This window comes from Lissotriton helveticus, chromosome 11 (assembly GCF_964261635.1).
Source record: "Lissotriton helveticus chromosome 11, aLisHel1.1, whole genome shotgun sequence".
Lineage (NCBI taxonomy): Eukaryota > Metazoa > Chordata > Amphibia > Caudata > Salamandridae > Lissotriton > Lissotriton helveticus.
The window spans coordinates 422,525,746-422,549,037 of NC_136072.1; positions in this window are offsets into that span (position 1 = coordinate 422,525,746).

Below are 23,292 nucleotides of genomic sequence, written 5' to 3' on the forward strand. Positions count from 1 at the left end.
CGATGACGCGGCCGGGCCCCCGTCACGTGATGGGGGAACCTGACGGCCTCAGGGCCTAGCGCGGCCCTCCCTGCACTTCGGCGGCCCTCTCCTGGTACCGGGGGCCGCCGCGACGATGCCACAGCGGTGGGGGTCCCTTGGCGGCGCCGGGCCGCGGCGGTGACGATGGCAACAGTAAGGGGTAGGCTCCCTTTTAATTATTCCTTTAGATAGCGGCAAAAGCGCACTTCCATAACCGGCGCTATTTACAAGCTGCCACAGTCTCCTCAGGGAACAGCGAAAATGGCGCTATTTACAAACTGCCACAGTCTCCTTTCTCAGTCCACGCAGAGGGGGCAGGAATTCAGCATTTCCTCAGCGCTTCGTAATTTTTAGCATTTGTCAGGTGGGCTTTACAGCACTAAGGGGCCACAACAGTCCCAGGGCCCAGTGCTTTCACAGGGCCTCACAGCACCTCAGCCCGCAGCAGTTCCTTTGGGGGCACAATCTTCCCCAGGGTGCTTCAGAGGGGCAGACAGTCCCACAGCAATTCCTCAGGGGCACACTCCTCACCTCCTGGGCGCTTCTTCACACAGCGCTGGCGTGGTACCCGGTCAAATAGCGTCAGTGACCTGGATAGGGGCCCTCCCTTGTCAGGGGCGCATGGGGACAGCAGAGGGGGGGTTTATAGGGGTGCAGGGCCCAGCTCACAGGCCCATGTGGCGGTAGCACCTCACAGCAGGTCCCCTCTCTTCTTTGTCCCAGCGCTGACTGACTTTCTGGTGACACTTCTCCCTATTTATACCCTCCTCCCAGGCAGTGCCAGGACCTTCTAGAATGTTGGCACATCTAGCCTAAACTGGTTCTAGGGGAGGGGGTGAGCACCCTGGGTGCCAGGCTTTCCCTCCAAAAGCTAGGGGTAGCTGGGTAATATTATCTAGTCCGCTGACCTATGTCAGTCCAGTGGCAAAACCCAGGGCCATGGCATCCATTTTAAAAACAATACATTTCAATCAGGTGCAGTTTTAAAATGGGGGATTTTACAAGTGCTCACATTATTTCAGGTAATTACATTTTTCACCAGGGGTCTCACACCACTCATGGCCTATACAGGTTTAATCCCATGGGGGAGACAATCTAGATAAGGGGGTCAAAAGCGAAAAATTTTGGGGGGAAAAGGCCAAGTCCAACACGACTCCCCCCCAGCCAAAAGCCAGGGTAGACTGATCAATGCCTTGATGGGCTTCCCTGCTTGGGGCGGAAAAAGGTGGACGCAGGCCTGCAACTACAGGAGCACCTGCAGTCTCTCCTCCACCCTGGAACCCAATGGTTCTCTTTCGCAACCCTCCATTCACCAACAAAACCACCCCACTGGTATTCCCTAGTGGGATGTTTCTCCTTCCTAGAGTGGGAGGCTCTAGCCTCAGGCTTGTAATTCTCTTGGACCACTCTTCTCTCTCCAAATTGCCACTGGTCCACCCACCTGGGGTCTACACCCTCAGACTGACCAGCCCTTAGGGGCGAGGCTCTCCTCCCCCTACTTCTCCTCCAAGGGTTCCTCCATCTCCTACGCCTGGGGACACCCTCACACAACTCTCTCCCCAACCTGGAGTCAAAACCCACAGGCTGAACTGGTGACAGGGGCGAGTCCTCCCTCTCCCTGCACCCCCTCCCAGAGTCCCGCACCCTCCTTACCGGAGAAGTACCCCTGGGAGTCACTTCCGGGGGGACTCTGGTTACAGAGGTCCCTCCCACCAGGGCAGGCAAACCCTGTCCCTGGCCACCCAACCCAGGATCTGCGCCCTGTGGCTGAGCTGGTGACAGAGAAGAGACCTTCCTCCCTCTGCACCCCCTCCCAGAGTTCCGCACCCTCCCACTGGGAGTAGTACCCCTGGGAGTCAAATGGGTAGGGACCTGAATTACAGGTACCCCACCCTCCAGGTCAGGCAACCCCTTAACCTGGAACCCCAGTCCAGGATCTAAACCCTGTGACTGGTCAGACCCCCGAACCACTGGAGCTCCAATTATTGATGCTCCGGGTCCTCCTGACATGAGGGGATCCCTTCCTCTGGATGATGCATCGGGACAGCCTAGTCTCCCAACCGGGGGTTCTCTTAAAGAACACTCCAGGCCCGGTGACCACAGCTGGGGCATCTCGGGACACCTCCCCGTCTCACTCCCTTCAGGATCACTCCCCTCAGCCTTCCCAGACGCTCTGGCACTTACCCAGAGGTCTGCCTCCCGTGCAAGTTCCCTGGGGTCTGAGATCCCGCACTGCAACAGATGGTGACGCAGTCTTGGGAAACAACTCCTCAGCATGTGCTCCCGGATAACGGCATGGCACAGCCCTTCCCAATCCTCCACTGCTCTCCTCACCACCCAATCCTCCAGTACAGTCCAACACTCCTCCTCGAACTCTCCCCAGGACTGATGGAACAGCTTTCCCCTGCCCCTAAATACTAACCCGTCCTCCTCTTCCGGGGAATCAGGCACAGTCTCTTGGGTTTCGGGAGTGGGACTCCTTGCACTGGACCTACACTCGCTGCCACCACTGGATCCCACCCTCTTCGGTGAATCCAGACTCCTAAAACCACTCTCAGGGGACAACCTACCCACCTGAGCTGATCTCTCTCTGGCGAAGGCCCTCTCCGACTCCGCCATCCTCTCCAGCGCTAGGACTTTTTCAGTCTCTAGTCGCTGCTCTTCTACCCTCAGCTGCGCTAAGCCCTCGGCATGCCTGAGCTTTGCCAGCGCCAGCTGATACTCCCTTACTTCTCTCCTATCTACCCACTCTTCTGGGGACAGGGAAAGGGATGGGGCAGTGCCCCCGGGACTGGACCCAGTGCGAGTCTCCCTATCTTCGGTGTCCTCCACAGCTACTGGCGTCTCTGCCCTGCTAGACTCTTCCTCCTCCTCATCGGAGCAATTACCTCCCAGGGTTCTGGATGGGGAGCCCTCTCTCTGGTCTCTAACCCACTGACCCTTCAAAACTTCGGGGGGGTAGTCAGACAAGTCCCCATCAATCTCTAAGGGCTCTCCCCTCTTGAGGGCCTCATAGAGAAACAAATTCCTCCTAATGTTCCCTACTGGGGGTATCCCTCTCTCCAGGAGGAAGTCTATCACCTCCTGTTCGGTGTACTCCATCAGTTCCACTTCCTGGTAAATCAACCCCATCGTGGCGAGGTACACCCGGGACACACCCTCCCAGTGGAACAAGGGGACAGTTCAGAACACTCTTCAGGAGGAAGCAATTTAGCAAACAACAATAATCCCCACAACAAGGCTCGGATTACATCCAAAGCTCTATTTGCAGTGTAACCCGTGGCCGCTGTGGTACTGCGCAACACAAGTCCTATCCCACCGCTCTGCCACCAAATGTTGGAAATGGGGGTTGCCCAAGTCTCAAAGGGGGTAGCATGGCATCAAGCGGGCAGGCCAAACTTCGAGGACATGTGAAGCATTCACGCAGTACACACAGACGACACACCAATCACACTACAAAAGAGTCACGACACCACCTTTGGTTGGAAAAAGAATAACATTTAGTGATATCTCCAACCTGCAAGGTAAAAAGGAAAAATACACTGGTCTTCACAACAAGGCGCCAACTGGCGCCAGAGCCAAGTACATCATGGGGAATTATTTACATGGGACAAAAAGGGTTGAGTCCAAAGTCCATGCTGTAATAAAGAAAATTGTGATTAAATATCAGTAGACCTGAGGCCAATCTGGCGGGGCCAACTCAGGCTCTCATCCTTAGGGGGTTGTAATTGCAAAATTCTACGTTAGCATAGAAATACATCATGCACATTAGCACCAACCCACCCCTGTTAGGGAAAAACGTTAGGGCATCACGGCATAACCTGGACAGGAACACCTGTAATAAATCAGCCCGTCTGGCCCATCAATCTGGTACATAAACAAGGGCCTGGAATAACACATCAGGCCAACCCATTGACCAACATTATGCAGAACATACCTCACCCAGCATGAATATCAGATAGGGGCCCTCCTCCTAGATCAGGAACACCTGTCAGGACTCAACTAGGCTCCCTTTACCATCAACTAAGGGGTATCAACATCAGGGTGTACACAGCAGTCAACCCTCCTTACTTCTGGACTCCCTTAGACATTTCCTTCCCCAGGGTTCCTTAATAACTGGGGACCTCAGGGCAACCCGTACAGCAGGGACCTATATTTGCACTAAGGGAGAATAAAACTTTCTACCCCAGAATATGCAATAAGGACAACCGGCTTGCTCCTGAGTTGTCTAGAAGGGCAGTTAGTTGCAGGAACGTCAGGGCAGTTCAATAAATCTGGAGCCCAAGTCACAGATGTCCTCTGCCATACGGGCCGCCTGACAGGGTAACACAGTCCCAGGGGGCGGGCACCGGCAATGTACCCCGTTGCCCCCCCTCCACCAGCTTAAGACAGGCCCCACTCACCGGACTCTCCTCGATGGCTCCTGCGGGGCTCAGTAGGTCCTGCAGGCGTTCTTTGGGGTCTCCTCTGCAGGGGGGAGACCAGGCACCGACAATGTGCCTCGAGTCGCGGGTCTCCCTGGTGATCTGCGCCGATCACTCGGGCCCACAAGGCCTCACTCAGGCCTCAGTATTGCAACCGGGGCTCCCTCTTCACTATGGGGGCCCCGCTACACAACTCTTGTTGTCTTCAGCCCTCCTCCGGCTCCTCTCCTTTCTTAGGGACGCAGGGCTCCTTTCCAGGGGAGGGGCCAGGCACCGTAATGTGCCTCGAGGCCTCCCCCTTCTCTCTGCATCACCCGGGCCTCTCCTCCTCACGAGGACCCGGGGGGTTCAATGCGGCCAACTTGGGTGCGTGGGGCTCTCTACAGCTCAGGAGAGCCCCGCCAGCAGCATCGCTTCACCGGGCTTCTGAGGCAGGGACTGGGGCAGGCACCAAACCCATGCCTCGATGCCCCCTGCTCATGACAGCCGGACTCACTCTTCACCCGGGCCCCTCCTTCCTCACGGGGACCCGGGGCTGCCTTAGGCCCGGGCAGGCTCTCTTTGGGGCACTCACCGGCGGAATAGGCACTATCGGGGCTCCCTCCGGCTGAGAGGCGGGGCTGGCACCGACAGTGTGCCCCGGCCCCGCCTGACTCACCGGCCCCTCGCGTGGGGCACAGACCGGTGGGGTGGCCTCCCGCTCCGGTCGCTTCTCCCGGGGCTCCCTCCTTGGCACGGGGGCCCCGCAACAGAGCTTCACCCGGGTCCCCCTCCTACCTCACGGGGACCCGGTGCTTCGATTCCCCTTCTCCTGGCCTTCCCGGCCGACAGCCAATCCCTGCGCGGCCTTCAAAGGTCACGGCCGCGCAGGCCAATCAGTGCATGACGGGGGTGGGCCGATGACGCGGCCGGGCCCCCGTCACGTGATGGGGGAACCTGACGGCCTCAGGGCCTAGCGCGGCCCTCCCTGCACTTCGGCGGCCCTCTCCTGGTACCGGGGGCCGCCGCGACGATGCCCACAGCGGTGGGGGTCCCTTGGCGGCGCCGGGCCGCGGCGGTGACGATGGCAACAGTAAGGGGTAGGCTCCCTTTTAATTATTCCTTTAGATAGCGGCAAAAGCGCACTTCCATAACCGGCGCTATTTACAAGCTGCCACAGTCTCCTCAGGGAACAGCGAAAATGGCGCTATTTACAAACTGCCACAGTCTCCTTTCTCAGTCCACGCAGAGGGGGCAGGAATTCAGCATTTCCTCAGCGCTTCGTAATGTTTAGCATTTGTCAGGTGGGCTTTACAGCACTAAGGGGCCACAACAGTCCCAGGGCCCAGTGCTTTCACAGGGCCTCACAGCACCTCAGCCCGCAGCAGTTCCTTTGGGGGCACAATCTTCCCCAGGGTGCTTCAGAGGGGCAGACAGTCCCACAGCAATTCCTCATGGGCACACTCCTCACCTCCTGGGCGCTTCTTCACACAGCGCTGGCGTGGTACCCGGTCAAATAGCGTCAGTGACCTGGATAGGGGCCCTCCCTTGTCAGGGGCCCATGGGGACAGCAGAGGGGGGGTTTATAGGGGTGCAGGGCCCAGCTCACAGGCCCATGTGGCGGTAGCACCTCACAGCAGGTCCCCTCTCTTCTTTGTCCCAGCGCTGACTGACTTTCTGGTGACACTTCTCCCTATTTATACCCTCCTCCCAGGCAGTGCCAGGACCTTCTAGAATGTTGGCACATCTAGCCTAAACTGGTTCTAGGGGAGGGGGTGAGCACCCTGGGTGCCAGGCTTTCCCTCCAAAAGCTAGGGGTAGCTGGGTAATATTATCTAGTCCGCTGACCTATGTCAGTCCAGTGGCAAAACCCAGGGCCATGGCATCCATTTTAAAAACAATACATTTCAATCAGGTGCAGTTTTAAAATGGGGGATTTTACAAGTGCTCACATTATTTCAGGTAATTACATTTTTCACCAGGGGTCTCACACCACTCATGGCCTATACAGGTTTAATCCCATGGGGGAGACAATCTAGATAAGGGGGTCAAAAGCGAAAAATTTTGGGGGGAAAAGGCCAAGTCCAACAACCACTAAATGATGAAGTCGGCACAATCCGGAGTGTTATCAAATGGTAAAAAGCTTTAGAGCAAGGGGATCTGGAAAACCCATCTTGCTGCAACATTAAGATTCAAGGTCTTGCGAGTTTGGGAAAAAATATTCAGACTTACATTCAGAAGCTACTCCCACACATCGTGAACAACATAGTTAACATGCACTGTACATACATATGTTCGAATGTTCCTCACCCATTACTGTACCCATATGTGATGAGTTCCGATACCTACAGGAGTCCTGCACGCGTCTTGCATAATTATGTAATGATTATTTTGCCTCCCAATAATGTATCCCTCTTACCCAAAATTGTGAAGCGCTCTGATACCCGTAAGGGTCATGTTGGCGCTATACAAAACTTTATCAATAAATGTTTGTGCCTTGCGCACCAGACTCAAACATTTTACCGCTGACCTGACACTGTGAAATATCTAGTCTGTTATGTGACTTGATCACCAGCTATTAATATTTTGCTATGTATGACTATCAGGGAGAGCCATTAGTATGAATACCGAATTCCAAATCCTGTTATTGCTATGACATAGAAAAACTGGGAGAAAAAAGTTGTTTCATACTGTTGCAAACTGATAAATCAGTTCCAGGTCATCCTGCCATGGCTCTCAGAGAGCCTGTCAGCATTGGATGGAGAGCAGAGAGCACAACTTGGAGCAAGGAAGGAAAGGAAAGTTCTAGAGAGAAATGTGGTAGGATAGCCAGAGGCCAGGAATAATTTTTTTTATATTTTGGCAGGAGAAAATTTAAAGAGAGGTGTGGTGGGAGGCAAAATACCAGGCTTATCAGTGAGTAAGGCAATGGCTTTTGCCTCAGGGTTCTGAGATGCATCATAGACAGGGCCAGACTGGGCGTAGCGGGCAACAGGTTTTTCCCCGGTGGGCCGCCAGTGTGGGGGATGGTTTTTGGCAAGTGGGGTGTTGTTTTTGTTTCAGTGCCGTTTTTGCAGCACAGCTACAATATCGGACCCTGTAACAAAATAGGCCACAACCGGCACTGGCAAACAGCTCGGTCGCACCCCTAACCCCCCAGGCGGTCCGCCGAGCACTTTGCCGGGGCTAGTTTTGGTTCTCAGTCCAGCCCTGGTCATAGACAACTCAAGCTTCCATCTCATCATCTATTTGATGCTACCTAGGACTCCTGCGTGCAAAACATGGCAGTTGTGTTAAATGATCGCTAGTCTGAAATGCTTAGTTGATGCATGAGCAATTGCAAGAGATCTAATTCAATAATCAGCTTCAAAATGTATTAGTGGGTTTAACGGATAATTTCACTATAAATATTATTCCGCTAATAGGAACAAAACAACATGTAAATGGTGATGGCCCTTTGTGGTCAACTTAAATTTGAAGAACTGTAAAGAGTCCTTTATGGCAACATTATTTTGGAGAAAACATACAATTGATGATGGCACTTTGTTGCAATAACTTTCTGTTGCAAGGTGCACATGAAATTCCTATGGTCTTGTTTAGCCTAAGAGTGTTATGTTAAAATGTCTGATTGAAGCACCATTAGTGAGAATCATTTGAAAAGGTCTGGATAGAGATAATTGAAAACCCTGCATCACTGGCCCCTCTGCCACAAAGGAAAGATTAATTCTGAGGTCATCCATGTGGGCTCATTTAAAAGAATTCCTTGCACCTGAGAGACCTTCCAGGCATGTACTGATAACTCTGCTTTGGCTTCATTCATAAACAATTAATTTAAACTGACCAAGCGTTAGAAACTGGGTGAGAGGGGTGGAAGCACCACTCAAGTAATAAACATAATTCTTGTCTGGTTAACCACAAAAGTCACTAAGTAAACCTGTGCTTACCCTCTGGTGCCTTGGCACAAGATCACTTATGCTTAAGATAGGGTTAATGTGTATAGTACTTATGCAGCACGCAAACAAAGTAATAAAGTGATAACACAACGCAAGACAAATCCCAAATCTATTGATGTTGCTAGAGCTTCTCTTTGGCAGTCATTGCAGTCTACTGTGCTGGTGCTGGTTATCTTGACTGGGAGTGAATGTTTGATTCATTCAGCATTCCGTCCATCATTTGTTTGCTGAGCACTTTTTGCCGTAAGTGGGATGAGTAAGCCTAGATGTGTTTCCTTTACTGACTGTGCCACTGGATTTAAGCTAGCCTAGCTGATGGCGGGTGATGCTCCGAAATTGGTCCTATGATACTTTTTTCTGGTCCAAGGAAGGCCTTGCTTGACAGTATAGGCTGGACTGTTCCCATGAGAAGCAGGATCAACACTGATTTGTATATTGCTGGGTCTAAACTGGGATGGCATGGAGAGCTATAGAGCAATGGGTTTAACCCACATTTCTTAACTGGGGATGAATGTTTGATTTATTCAGCATTCCTTCCATCATTTGTTTGCATAGCACTTTTCACCCTAAGTGGGACGGGTATGCCCAGACGTGGGTCCCTTGCTCACTGTCGCACTGGATTGAAGCTACCATGGCTGATGAGGGGTTATTCTCCGAAATCGGTCTTAGGAAGCTTGTGTCTGGTCCAAGGATGGCCTGGCTTTTGAGTTCGGTCGAGACTGTTACCATGAGAAGCAGGGTCAAGACTGTTTTGCATTTGGCTTGGTCTAAACTGGGATGGCATAGTGAGCACAATAACGATGGCTATAACCCAGATCACTTGACTGGGGGTCAATATTTGATTCATTCAGCATTCCGTCCATCATTTGTTTGCTCTGCACTTTTCACGTTAAGTGGGATGAGTAAGCTCAGATGTGTGTTCTTTGCTGACTGTGCCACTGGATTCAAGCTAGCTTGGCTGATGAGGGGTGATGCCCCGAAACCGGTCCTAGGATGCTTGTTTCTGGTCCAGAGAAGGCCTTGCTTGACAGTTCGGGTTGAACTGTTTCCATGAGGATCAGATCAAGACTGATTTGTATATGGTTGGCTCTAAGCTGGGGTGGCATGGTGAGCAAAGGAACAATGGATTTAACCCAGATCTCTTGACTAGGGATGAATGTTTGTTTAATTCCGCATTCCAGCCATCATTTTTTTGCATAGCACTTTTCACCCTAAGTGGGACGGGTATGCCCAGACATGGGTCCCTTGCTCACTGTCGCACTGGATTGAAGCTAGCATGGCTGATGAGGGGTGATACTAGGAAATCGGTCCTAGGATGCTTGTGTCTGGTCCAAGGATGGCCTGGCTTTTCAGTTTGGTCTAGACTGATACCATGATATGCAGGGTCAAGACTGTTTTGCATTTGGCTTGGTCTAAACTGGGATGGCATAGTGAGCACAATAACAATGGATATAACCCAGATCACTTGACTGGGGGTCAATATTTGTTTAATTCAGCATTCCGTCCATCATTTGTTTGCTCTGCACTTGTCACGTTAAATGGGATGAGTAAGCTCAGATGTGTGTTCCTTGCTGAATGTGCCACTGGATTCAAGCTAGCTTGGCTGATGACGGGTGATGCCCCGAAACCGGTCCTAGGATGCTTGTTTTTGGTCCAGAGAAGGCCTCGCTTGACAGTTTGGGTTGAACTGTTTCCATGAGGAGCAGGAACAAGACTGATTTGTATATGGCTGGGTTTAAGCTGGGGTGGCATGGGGAGCAAAGGAACACTGGGTTTAGCCCAGATCTCTTGACTGGGGATGAAAGTTTGATTAATTCAGCATTCCAGCCATCATTTGTTTGCATAGCCCTTTTCTACGTAAGTGGGATGGTTATGCCCAGGCATGGGTCCCTTTCACACTGTGCCACTGGATTGAAGCTAGCCTGGCTGACAAGGGGTGATACCCCAAAGCCGGTCCTAGGATGCTTGTGTCTGGTCCAAGGATGGCCTGGCTTGCCCATTCGACTGGACTGTTCCCATGAAAAGCAGGATCAAGACTGTTTTGCATATGGCTGTGACTAAACTGGGATGGCATGGGGAGCAAAATATTGATGAATTTAACCCAGATCTCCTGAGTGGGCGTCAATGTTTGATTCATTCAGCATTCCATCCATCGTTTGTTTGCGTGGTGCTGGATCTAAGAGCGGACATGAAGAGCAGGTCGTCGCAGGAGATTCACGTTGGTAGGCATTGCAGATGGTTGTCGCGTGACATGAGGAGTCCATTCGTAGTCGCACGGTGGCCAAAAACTTCAGAATCTTCACCTGGGACTCAGGACTTGTGGTTTCAGACAAGAAGGGAACACTCTGATGCTAGCCAAGGGTCCATGACTTGGATGGGCACCTACTGGGGATCAGAGTTCACTCCGGCAGAGGCCGGCAGCAGGGCTCAGGCAGGCCCAGTTGCTGGTCAGCTTTGCAGTTGCAGGTAGGCTCCTGGAAGGTTGCCTTGTCCCTGTAGCTCAAACAGGAGGTCAGTCAACTGACTCTTGGAGTCACTTCCATGGAGCCTGAGCGCAAGTCAAGCAGGTCCAATCTCCCATCTTCAAATGGCAGGACAGTTCTTCTTCCTAATCTTACACAGGTCAAGGAATGTTCTGATGAGAGGTTTTGAAGGTACCACTTTTATTTTCAGGGCCAGTCTGCAGGTTAGGGACGTCCCATTTGTCTAAATTTCACTCTTTCCTATATTTGGCTCAAAACTGTCCAGGGTGACAAAGGGGAGACAGTGAGTCATGCCTTTAAGATATTCTCATTATCAGGGCATGTAAAACTGAAGTAAACCTTTGCTACTGTTTAAATACACTGCACCCTGCCCTAAGAGCGCTTACGGCTTGCCTTAGGGGTGACTTATAAGTATTAAACAGGAATGCTAAGGTCTAGCAAAAGCGGTACAAAAGGGGGTGGTGATGGACGGAGCATCTGAATCAATCAAACACTCACACCCAGTCAAAAGATCTGGGGTTAATCCATCACCGTTCTTTAGCCCACTCTGCCACCCCAGTTCAGACATGGCTATATGCAAATCAGTCTGACCCTGTGCCTCATGGGAACAGTCCAGCCCGAACTGCCAAGCCATGTCTTCCCTGGACCGGAAACAAGCTTCCGAGGACCGGTTTCTGGCATTCCAGCCGTCTTCAGCCCGGCTTGCTTGAATCCAGTGGCAAAGTGAGCAAGGGACTCACGTCTGAGCATACCCTGCCACACTTATGGTGGCCAAAAGCGGTACAAAAGGAGGTGACTTATAAGTATTAAACAGGAATGCTTAGGGCTAGCAAAAGGCATGTTGTGCATGGTTAAAATGGCAGTTTAGTTAAAAACTGTACTACAGATTTAGTGGCAGACGTAAGATATGTTTTGCAGTGCTACCTTAGTTAGGGAGAGGGGGCACAATGAGTGCTGCAGCCCACTAGTAGCATTTGATTTACAGGCAGTGGGTACATTTAGTACCATGTACTAGGGTTTTACAAATAAATTAAATGTACCAGTCAGGTGTAGGCCAAATTTACTCTGTTTTAAAGGGAAAGCACAATCAGTTTACCAGTGATTATCAGGAGCAATGTGCACAGAGTCCTAAAAGCCAACATAACTGTGTTCAGCGAAGGAAGGCAAAAATCTGGGATGACCTGGCTTAGAGGGCAAGTTCGAATACCAACTCATTCTGTTGCTGCTTTCAACATTTAGAACTCATATTACCAGCCCAATAAATAGTAATATGTCTGCAGGGGTGTGTAAGGCTGACCAAGAGATATTGAAACCATCACCACTGACATTGATTAGATGCAAATATACCTCATAGGTATCTCACCTTTTCCTATTTGATAGGTCGACAAGCCCAACCCTAACGTCAACATATATTAGATATCTCTAGATGGTAAATAGTGTTTGAACAGAACACAAGTAATCATTCTTCTTTTCCCCACAGCCTATACGTTTTTCTCCTATCCCTTACCAATGCCCAGATTCATAACACGGGTGTACAGCCTGACAGCCCTCAAACACAAGACTCACATGAACAGACAGAAGGAAGAGCAGAGTTTAATAACAACAATACCAGTCCAACAGTGCAGCAACAAACACAACTTACCAGAAAACGAAATAGCTAAGCAAAAACTAGAGATGCCTGTAAAATTTTGAGGACAATAAATCAACAAAAGTATTTTTCACTTCAGAACATCAACTCTGAACCACTAAGGGAATGTTTCACAATGAAAGAATTCTACAAATTAGGTATGTCGTAATATGTACAGACTTCAGCCCCTAATAATTAAAACACTTCAGGCTCAATTTCCACATTGATAGATGTTTTGAAAATATACAAGCAAACACAACCAATCATAAACAAATTAAACATGTAAACATAAATAATAACCTTTCTTTGAAATGAGAAATCATCTAAACTGGTGCTTAGTGAACAAAATTCAATGGGTACTTAGTTTAAAGATAAAAAAGAAGAGAATCAGGGAGACATCTATGATTGTCGTAGGAACTATTATAGATAACAATAAAACTACATACTCAAGAGGAGTGTGTTTGAGTGTATGTGTTTGTGTACCTAGATAATTCATGTTGTTTACTGAGAAGTAGATGGCTGGAAAGTCATGTGTGTTCCATTGAAATACATTGAGTGCAATGTTAGTATGAAAAGTAAACCTGCATATTTTTCATACAGATTAATATAATTTCAAGAAATACTCATCAGCATAACTCATATGTAAAACATGTTCCTCTATATTATTAAAGAGATGTAATAGCAGGGTTTCTTTAATCCTAAACCTACACTTTTAACCCTCTTCACCATAACCTTAAAAAGATTCTTGAAAAACTTAAGTCATACCCTTAGGCCCTATACCTTATACTCAATGTGTTAATCTCTATTTCCTCAATCCATTAACCCTACACCCAAAAGTGTCAATCCCAATACCGTATATCCCACAATATTAAACCCTAGCACCTATAACCGTCATAACCCTCACTCCTAACCTTTTCACTCCTTAACATTATACCCAAAACCCTTAACACTTAAATCTGTACTTCAAAATCTTAACTATTATACCCTAAACCTCTAACCTAAAACCACATTACCTCACATCTATTCCCCTAAAGCATAAACACTAGTCCCTGAACTTTAACGTAAAGTTTCATCATTTGTCCCCAGTATGTGTGTGTGTTCATGTAAGTGTGCATGGATTCTTTAAATACACAGACCTTTGGAGGTAGAACAATGTCTATATTCTATTTAAGTTTAATATTAACATAATGTTTTACATTCAAAACATCACAGATATCCCATCCATCAAATTCCAAGTGTATTATAATCTAAAGCACTTGTAACATAGGGGAAGAAGTATCTGTCACATTTTGACTGAGTATCCCATCCACAAACCTCTACATAAGACCCTCAGTCAAGCATTCTAACACATAAATGACCTTACCAGTTGTAGTAGTATTCAAGCTCACTAATAAATGTCAGTTTTTAAAGAAATTGCAGCTCTCACAAGCTAACACAGCTCCAACCGCCTCCTTCCAAGTCTCCAAGGAAAGTGACCACTGTGCCAGAGATCTAGAACTCTCAGCCTCAGTTTCCTAGGCAGCACTAATGGAGACCTTATGACGCTATCAGCAACCATCTGCTTGTTATGTTTCTATTTCTGCTCCTTGGCAATGTCTGATGATGTCACACACACAGAATCTGGAGAGGTTGGAAGATGAGTTGAGAATCCTGGTGTGTGGGAAATTCCAACAAACAAAAGAAGTAGGATTATCCTTAAGTATAATGCAGAAAAGGTCATCGTTCCTCAATATGAGAATGCCCACAAGCTTTCGAATTCAGGTAACGCTTTGTTCCAGTGGCACAGTGTCACTGAAACCACGGCTGGACATACACTGTGTCACAGGAACACAGCTATACCTATTTGATGAGCCCTAACCAGGGCAAAACCAGTCCTGGGTTGCTTGGTTCTGGTTCAGGGAGAACTTAGCCTGTTCTCTTTGGAGCAGAGTCAAGAGTGATTTGCATATGGTTGGATCCAAACTTAAGTGGCATGGTATAGATAATATTGATGGATTGGGATGCGGCCCGAGTAATTACCAATGAATGAGATTAATTCAAACCTTCCATGCATCACTTTTCTGTACACTTTAATGAAAAAGCATACATTGTTTATTAACCATGTGCATCATGGGAAGGGTTTCCTAGTTTCCAGTTATATTTGTTGTCAATTCTTGTGGAGTATTGCTATTTTTTTTCAATGTTTTAAACCATTTGAAAATGGTTGTAATAACCAAGTGTGCAGTGTGCAATTTGCTCACTTGTTGTAATAATTTTTGGCCACTATTTTCTGGGGCTTACAGGGAATGTCGCTTTTATTATGAAGTATGTTTGATACCAACATTGTTTGATATATCTTTGCTTTATTTCCTGCCTAATGCCTCTGCACTAAACCTGGGCGGAGTTGCACTATGCGGCACTATGCGAACTGCAAACAAATCTCCACCGCACTACGCAGAGCTATGCGAGTGGCGGAGTATGATAGAAAAATGCTGTTTGCAGTGATTGGACAGTGCCGGATGCTTATCCGCACTGTGCAATCATTGCGAACGGCACCATGCACAGTGCAAGTGGTCCCTGCTTTCCATTTGTGCCGCTCAAGTAGATTTTTACTTGAGTGGCAGCTTTCTCAACGGGAACGGGCAGTTTCTCAACGCGAGCTGTCACATGCATTTGCGACCACTTGCAAGAGAAACCTGTTGCCCCCCTGCATTGAGAAATGTCGCTGGGATGTTGATTTTCCAAGCTCGCGCTCGCCAACTTGATGTTGACGATCACGAACGAGGTAAAAAGCTCTGCTATGCAACGCGAAGTGGAGTTTTTTGGAACTCAATGATCTCAGCTTAACGCGGAGTGCAGGAAAAGTGAGGTCCAAGAAACGCTTAGGAAGATGCATTTCAGCCTTAAAATGGCTTCATCAATGCTGGTTTCAATGGCTCCTTCTTCCAGGGGTCAAATGCACAGATTTAAATATTGTGGCCACTCCCCATCAGGTGGTATCGCGCGCCTCCTCAGCCCAACGATATTCAGGGGTCCTGCGCTCAAACCAACCAGGCAGATGCATGCTGGGAGTCCTCAGAGGAAGCCCATTCAGTGACGGGGCTTCTCCTAAAAGCATGTGAAGTCCCAACTGGTTGGCTAAGGATCCCAAAGCCGCCACAGGCAAACAGTTTTACCTCCTCTCTCCCAAATTATGGGGGGTGACGCGTTGCATATTCATGCAGCTACCAGAGTTCACAGGCTCCGGGGATTAAAAATACTTTAATAGCTCTTGTTTTGAACAAGTAAGTGAGGTCCATGAAACGCTTAGGCAGACGCGTTTCAACTTTCAAATGGCTTCATTAGTGCCGGTTTCAATGGCTCCTTCTTCCAGGGGGGCCACATTCACAGATTTAAATATCAGGGACACTCCCAATGAGGTGGTCCCTCACCACTCCTAAGGATCCCAACGCCGCGACAAGTACCTGGAATGGTTTTTCCTTCCTACGTCCCCTCCTCAGACAAACAGTGTTGCCTCCTCTCTCACAGAGTATGGGGCGCAACGCATTGCAGTTTCATGCAGCTACCAGAGTTCACAGGCTCTCACCGTTGCTCCAGACCGAGAGGGCGTCGTCAGCCAGTGCCTGCCTGCTGCTGAAACACAGACACCAAAACTTTCTCCCAGTGAGGGAAAAAGGGACGACACAGCTCTGGTGACTAAAAAGGCTTTAAAAGCTCTTGTTTTGCACAAGTAAGTGAGGTCCATGAAACACATACGCAGACGTGTTTCAGCCTTCAAATGGCTTCATTAGTGGCTCCTTCTTCCAGGGGGGGCAAATTCACAGATTTAAATATTGTGGCCACTCCCCATTATGTGGTCCCTCACCCCAACGATGTCCATGGGTCCTGTGCTCAAACCAACCAGGCAGATGCATGCTGGGGCTGGGAGTCCTCAGAGGATGCCCATTCAATGACGGGCATCTCCTAACAAAATGTGAGGTCCCAACTGGTTGGCTAAAGACCCTAATGTCGCCACAGGTACCTGGAATGATTTTGCCTTCCTATGTCCCCTTCTCAGGCAAACAGTGTTGCCTCCTCTCTCCCAAAGTATGGGGGGCGACGCGTTGCAGTTTCATTCTGCTACCAGTGTTCAAGGCTCTCACCGTTGCTCCAGACCGAGAGGGCAGTCGTCAGCTAGCACCTGCTTGCTGGTAAAATATAGACACCAAAACTTTCTCCCAGGGAGAGAAAAAGGGACGACACAGCTCCGGGGATTATAAAGGCTTTTAGAGCTCTTGTTTTGTGCACGTAAGTGAGGTCCATGAAAAGCTTAGGCAGATGCGTTTCAGCCTTCAAATTGCTTCATCAGTACTGGTTTCAATGGCTCCTTCTTCCAGGGGGGCCAAACGCTCAGATTTAAATACCGGGGCTACTCCCCATTAGGTGGTCCCTCAGCCCAATGATGTTCATGTGTCCTGCGCTCAAACCAACCAGGCAGATGCATGCTGGGGCTGGGAGTCCTCAGAGGAAGCCCATTCAGTGACTGGGGCATTCCCTCACTACATGTGAAGTCCCAACTGGTTGGCTAAGGATCTCAATGCCGCCAGATGTACCTGGAATGATTTTGCTTTCCTATGTCCCCTTCTCAGGCAAACAGTGTTGCCTCCTCTCTCCCAAAGTATAGGAGAGATGCGTTGCAGTTTCATGCAGCTACCAGAGTTCACAGGCTCTCAGCATTGCTCCAGACCGAGAGGGCGGTCGTCAGCCAGCGCCTGCTTGCTGGCGAAACATTGACACCAAAACTTTCTCCCAGATTGGGAAAAAAGAATGACACATCTCCGGGAATAAAAAGGCTTTAATAGCTCTAGTTTTGCGCGAGCAAGTGAGGTCCATGAAACGCTTAGGCAGACACGTTTCAGCCTTCAAATGGCTTCATCAGTGCCGGTTTCAATTGCTCCTTCTTCCAGGGGGACGAAACGCACATATTTAAATATCGTGACCACTCCCCATCACATAGTCTCATGCCCCTGACCAGCCCAACAATGTTCAGGTGTCCTGCTCTCAAACCAACCAGGCAGATGCATGCTTGGGCTGGGAGTACTCAGAGGAAGCTCATTCAGTGACGGGGGCATCTCCTAACAACATGTGAAGTCCCAACTGGTTGGCTAAGAATCTCAACGCCGCCAGATGTACCTGGAATGATTTTGCCTTCCTAAGTCCCCTTCTCATGCAAACAGTGTTGCCTCCTCTCTCCCAAAGTATAGGGGGGATGCGTTGCAGTTTCATGCAGCTACCAGAGTTCACAGGCTCTCAGCGTTGCTCCAGACCGAGAGGGCGGTCGTCAGCCAGTGCCTGCTTGCTGGTGAAACATTGACACCAAAACTTTCTCCCAGATAGGGAAAAAGGGACGACACATCTCCAGGAATAAAAAGGCTTTAATAGATCTTGTTTTGCGTAAGCAAGTGAGGTCCATGAAATGCTTATGCAGACACATTTCAGCCTTCAAATGGCTTCATCAGTGCCTCTTTCAATCGCTCCTTCTTCCAGAGGGACCAAACGTACAGACTTAAATATTGTGACCATTCCCCATCACATGGTCTCATGCCCCTGACCAGCCCAACGATGTTCAGGTGTCCTGCTCTCAAAACAACCAGGCAGATGCATGCTGGGACTGGGAGTCCTCAGAGGAAGCCCATTCAGTGACGGGGCATCTCCTAATAATGTGAAGTCCCAACTGGTTGGCTAAGGATCTCAATGCCCCCAGATGTACTTGGAATGATTTTGCATTCCTATGTCCCCTTTTCAGGCAAACAGGGTTGCCTCCTCTCTCCCAAGGTATGGGGGGCGACGCGTTCCAGTTTCATGCAGCTACCAGAGTTCACAGGCTCTCAGCATTGCTCCAGATTGAGGGCGGTTGTCAGCCAGCGCCTGCTTGCTGGCGAAACATTGACACCAAAACTTTCTCACTGGTAGGGAAAAAGGGAAGACACAGTTCCGGGGATTAAAAAGGCATTAATAGCTCTTGTTTTGCGCAAGCAAGTGAGGTCCATGAAACGCTTAGGCAGATGCGTTTCAACCCTTCAAATGGCTTCATCAGTGCCGGTTTCAATGGCTCCTTCTTCCAGGGGGGCCAAACACACAGATTTGAATATCATGGCCACTCCCCATCAAGTTGTCTCTCGCCCCTCCTCAGCTCAACGATGTTCAGGTGTCCTGCGCTCAAACCAACCAGGTAGATGAATGCTGGGGCTGGGAGTCCTCAGAGGAAGCCCATTCAGTGACGGGGCATCTCCTAACAACATGTGAAGTCCCAACTGATTGGCTAAGGATCCCAACTCCGCCACAGGTACCTGGAAGGATTTTGCCATCCTATGTCCCCTTCACAGGCAAACAGTGTTGCCTCCTCTCCCCCAACGTATGGGGGTGACGCATTGCAGTTTCATGCAGCTACCAGAGTTCACAGGCTCTCAGCGTTGCTCCAGACTGAGAGGGCAGTCATCAACCAGCGCCTGCTTCCTGGTGAAACATAGACACCAAAACTTTCTCCCAGGTAGGAAAAAAGGGACGACACAGCTCTTGGGATTAAAAAGGCTTTAATAACTCTTGTTTTGCGCAAGTAACTGAGGTCCATGAAACGCTTAGGCAGACGCGTTTCAGCCTTCAAATGGCTTCATCAGTGCCGGTTTCAAGGGCTCCTTCTTCCAGGGTGGCCAAATGCACAGATTTAACTATTGTGGCCACTCCCCATCAGGTGGTCTCTCGCCCCTGCTCAGTCCAACGATGTTCAGGTGTCCTGCGCTGAAACCAACCAGGTAGACGCATGCTGGGGCTAAAAACATAGGGTTTGTTTTACAATATCTTTGGCGCCCTTTGATGAATCTTCGCAAAATTTTTAAAACTAATGAGGTTCAGCTACTGTCTTGAAAGGTTTGGGGTGAATCGTCAAGTGGGGGCCGAGAAAAAAGGAGGGTCCCAAAATCCATTTTCTCCATGTTCATTTCCATAGGAAACTTTAGACAAGGCTACAGCCCGAACTCCTGAATGGAATTGCACTAAATTTAGCAAGTTCGGGCTGGACTGCTTCCATGAGGAGCAGGATCAATATTGATTTGTATATGGCTGGGTCTAAGCTGAGTGGCATGGTGAGCAAAGGAACAATGGATTTAGATTAGTTCAGCCTTCCAGCCATCATTTGTTTGCATAGTACTTTTCTCCATTAGTAGGATGGTATGCCCAGGCATGGGTCCCTTGCACACCGTGCCACTGGATTGAAGTTAGCCTGGCTGACGAGGGGTGATACATCTAAGCCAATACTAGTATGCTTGTTTCTGCTACAAGGATAGCCTGGCTTGGCCATTCGACTGGACTGTTCCCATGAAAAGCAGGGTCAAGACTGTTTTGCATATCGCTGTGTCTAAACTGGGATGGCATGGGGAGCAAAATAACGATGAATTTAACCCAGATCTCTTGAGTGGGGGGTCAATGTTTGATTCATTCAGCATTCCGTCCATCGTTTCTTTGTGTGGTGCTGGATCTAGGAGCGGACATGAAGAGTAAGTCGTCGCAGGAGATTCAAGTTGGCAGGCATTGCAGATGGTTGTCGGGTGACATGAAAAGTCCATTCAAAGTCGCAGAGTGGGCAAAAACTTCAGAATCTTACCCTGGGACTCAGGACTTGTGATTTCAGATAAGAAGGGAACGCTCAGATGCTAACCAAGGGTACATGCCTTGAATGGGAACCTATTAGGGATCAGAGTTCACTCCAGCAGAGGCCGGCAGTAGGGCTCAGGCAGGCCCAGTTGGTGCTGATCAGCTTTGCAGTTGCAGGGAGGTCCCTGGAAGGTTGCATTGTCCCTGTAGCTCAAACAGGAGGTCAGTCAACTAACTCTTGGAGTCATTTCCATGGAGCCTGAGTTCAAGTCAAGCAGGTCCAATCTTCCATCTTCAAATAGCAGGGCAGTTCTGATTAATCTTCCACAGGTCAAGGAGTGTTCTGATGAGAGGTTTTGAAGGTACCACTTATATTTTCAGTGCCAGTCTGCAGATGAGGGATGTTCCCTTTGTCTAAACTTCACTCTTTCCTATATTTGGCTCAAAACTTTTTAGGGTAACAAAGGGGAGACAGTGAGTCATGCCTTTAAGATATTCTCATTGTCAGGGCATGTAAAACTGAGGTAAACCTTTGCTACTTTTTAAATACACTGTACTCTGCCCTATGCGTCATTAGGGCTTGCCTTACGGGTGACTTATAAGTATTAAACAGGAATGCTTAGGCCTAGCAAAAGGCTTATTGTGCCTGGTTGGAATGGCAGTTTAGTTAAAAATTGTACTACAGATTTAGTGGCAGAAGTAAGATATGTTTTTCAGTGCTACCTTAGTGGGGTAGAAGGGGGCACAATGAGTGCTACAGCCCACTAGTAGCATTTAATTTACAGGCAGTGGGTACATTTAGTACCATGTACTAGGGTTTTACACGTAAAAATAAATATACCAGTCAGGTGTAGGCCAATTTTACCCCGTTTTAAAGAGAAAGCACACTCAGTTTACTAGTGAATAGCAGGAGGAATGTGCACAGAGTCCTAAAAGCCAACATAGCTGTGTTCTGCGAAGGAAGGCAAACATCTGGGGTGACCTGGCTTAGAGGGTCAGGTCGAACACCAACTCATTCTGTTGCTGCTTTTAACATTTAGAACTCATATTACCAGCCCACTAAATAGGAATATTTCTGCAGGTTGTAAGGCTGACCAAGAGATATTGAAACCATCACCACTGACATTGATTAGATGCAAATATACCTCATGGGTATCTCACCTTTTTAGGTCGAGCTTCAGGCATTGCTTTAGCAATGCTTGTTGGTGAGATAGTTAGTAAGGGGCATCAGAAAATGCTCCCAAAGACCTTTGGAAAGTGGTTTATGGCCAGTGCATGTGAGGCATTCAAGCGCGAAGCTGGCATCTGGCATCGGTCTTGAAAGCAGCAGACTGCTTTCGCCAATGCGCCCTCGGCCTCCCTTCCTGCTCCCCCTCTTACAACAGTTAACTTTTGTTATCGCTCACACCCCATATGCTCGTTCCCTCCCACCCTTCCTTTGACGTCCGCTTTTCTTTGCATCCTTTTCGCGGGGAAGCCGTGTTTTTGTTCGACGTTCTCTGCACCTTTCTCGGTTTTTTTTCTGGCCGAAAGTGAAAGCCTACAGTGCTTGTTTACAGTAGCCTTGCTCCTCAAATGCTTGAAAACATTCAACTTGCTAGCTGCAATGCTACATCCGCTATGCTTTGCCTCTAGACACGTTGATCCCACGCAGACTGTGCTGACTCTGCCCCTCCTGATTCTGAAACTGACCAACGCAGTCACCACGCAGTCTCTTCTCTCTGTCTTATGATGTCTGCCCTGCCACCATTTACTTTGGACCCTCACCCTCACACCTCCTCACCCTCACACACTCTCACACCCTCTCACCCTCACTCACCCTCACACACCGTCACTCACCCTCACCCACCCTCACACACCCTCACTCACCCTCACTCACCCTCATCCCTCCTCACCCTCACAACCCTCTCGCCCTCACTCACCCTCACCCCCTCACACCCCCACACCCCCTCACCCTCACACCCCCTCACCCTCACACCCCCTCACCCTCACACACCCTCACACCCTCTCACCCTCACACACCTTTCTTCACTCTCACCCACCCTCACATACCCTCCCTTACCCTCACTCATCCGCACACCCTCACACCCTCACTCCCCTCACCCTCACAACCCTCTCACCCTCACTCACCCCCTCACACCCCCACACCAACTCACCCTCACACTCCCTCACCCTCACACCCCCTCACCCTCACCCCTCACCCTCACACACCTCCTCACCCTCACACCCCCTCACTCTCACACCCATCACCCTCATACCCCCTCATCCACACCCTCACCCTCACACACCCTCTCACCCTCACACTCAAACCCCCTCACCATCACATGCCCTCACCCTCACATCCCCTCACCATCATCCCCTCACCCTCACACACCTCCTCACCCTCACACCCCCTCACTCTCACACCCCTCACCCTCACACCCCCTCATCCTCACCCTCACACACGCTCACACACCCTCACCCTTACACACCCTCTCACCCTCACCCTTACACCCCCTCACCCCCCCTTCTCACTCACCCTCACCCTCACAGACCATCAACCTCACTCACCCTCTCACCCTCACATACCCTCTCACTCTCACACACCCTCTCACCCTCACACCCCCTCACCCTCACACCCTGTCACACTCACCCTCACACCCTCTCACCCTCACACACCCTCTCACCCTCACACACCCTCTCACCCTCACACCCCCTCACTCACACACACACTCACGCCACACCCTCTCACCCTCACACACCAACACTCACCCTCACCCACCCTCACAAACCCTCACTCACCCTCACTCACCATCACACCCTCACGCCCCTCACTCTCACAACCCTCTCACCCTCACTCACCCTCACCCTCACACCCTCACCCTCACATGCCTCCTCACCTTCACCACCTCACATCCCACACCCTCACACACCCTCACACCCTCTCACCCTCACACACCCTAACACACCGTCACTCACCCTCACATTCCCTCACTCACCCTCACACCCTCATCCTCACACCCTCATCCTCGCACCCTCACACCCTCACCCCCTCACCCCCACAACCCCCTCACCCTCACTCACCCTCACCCCCTCAAACACCCACACACCCTCACCCTCACACACCTCCTCACCCTCACCCCCTCACACCCCCACAACATCACACCCTCTCACCCTCACACACGTCACTCACCCTCACCCACCCTCACCCACCCTCA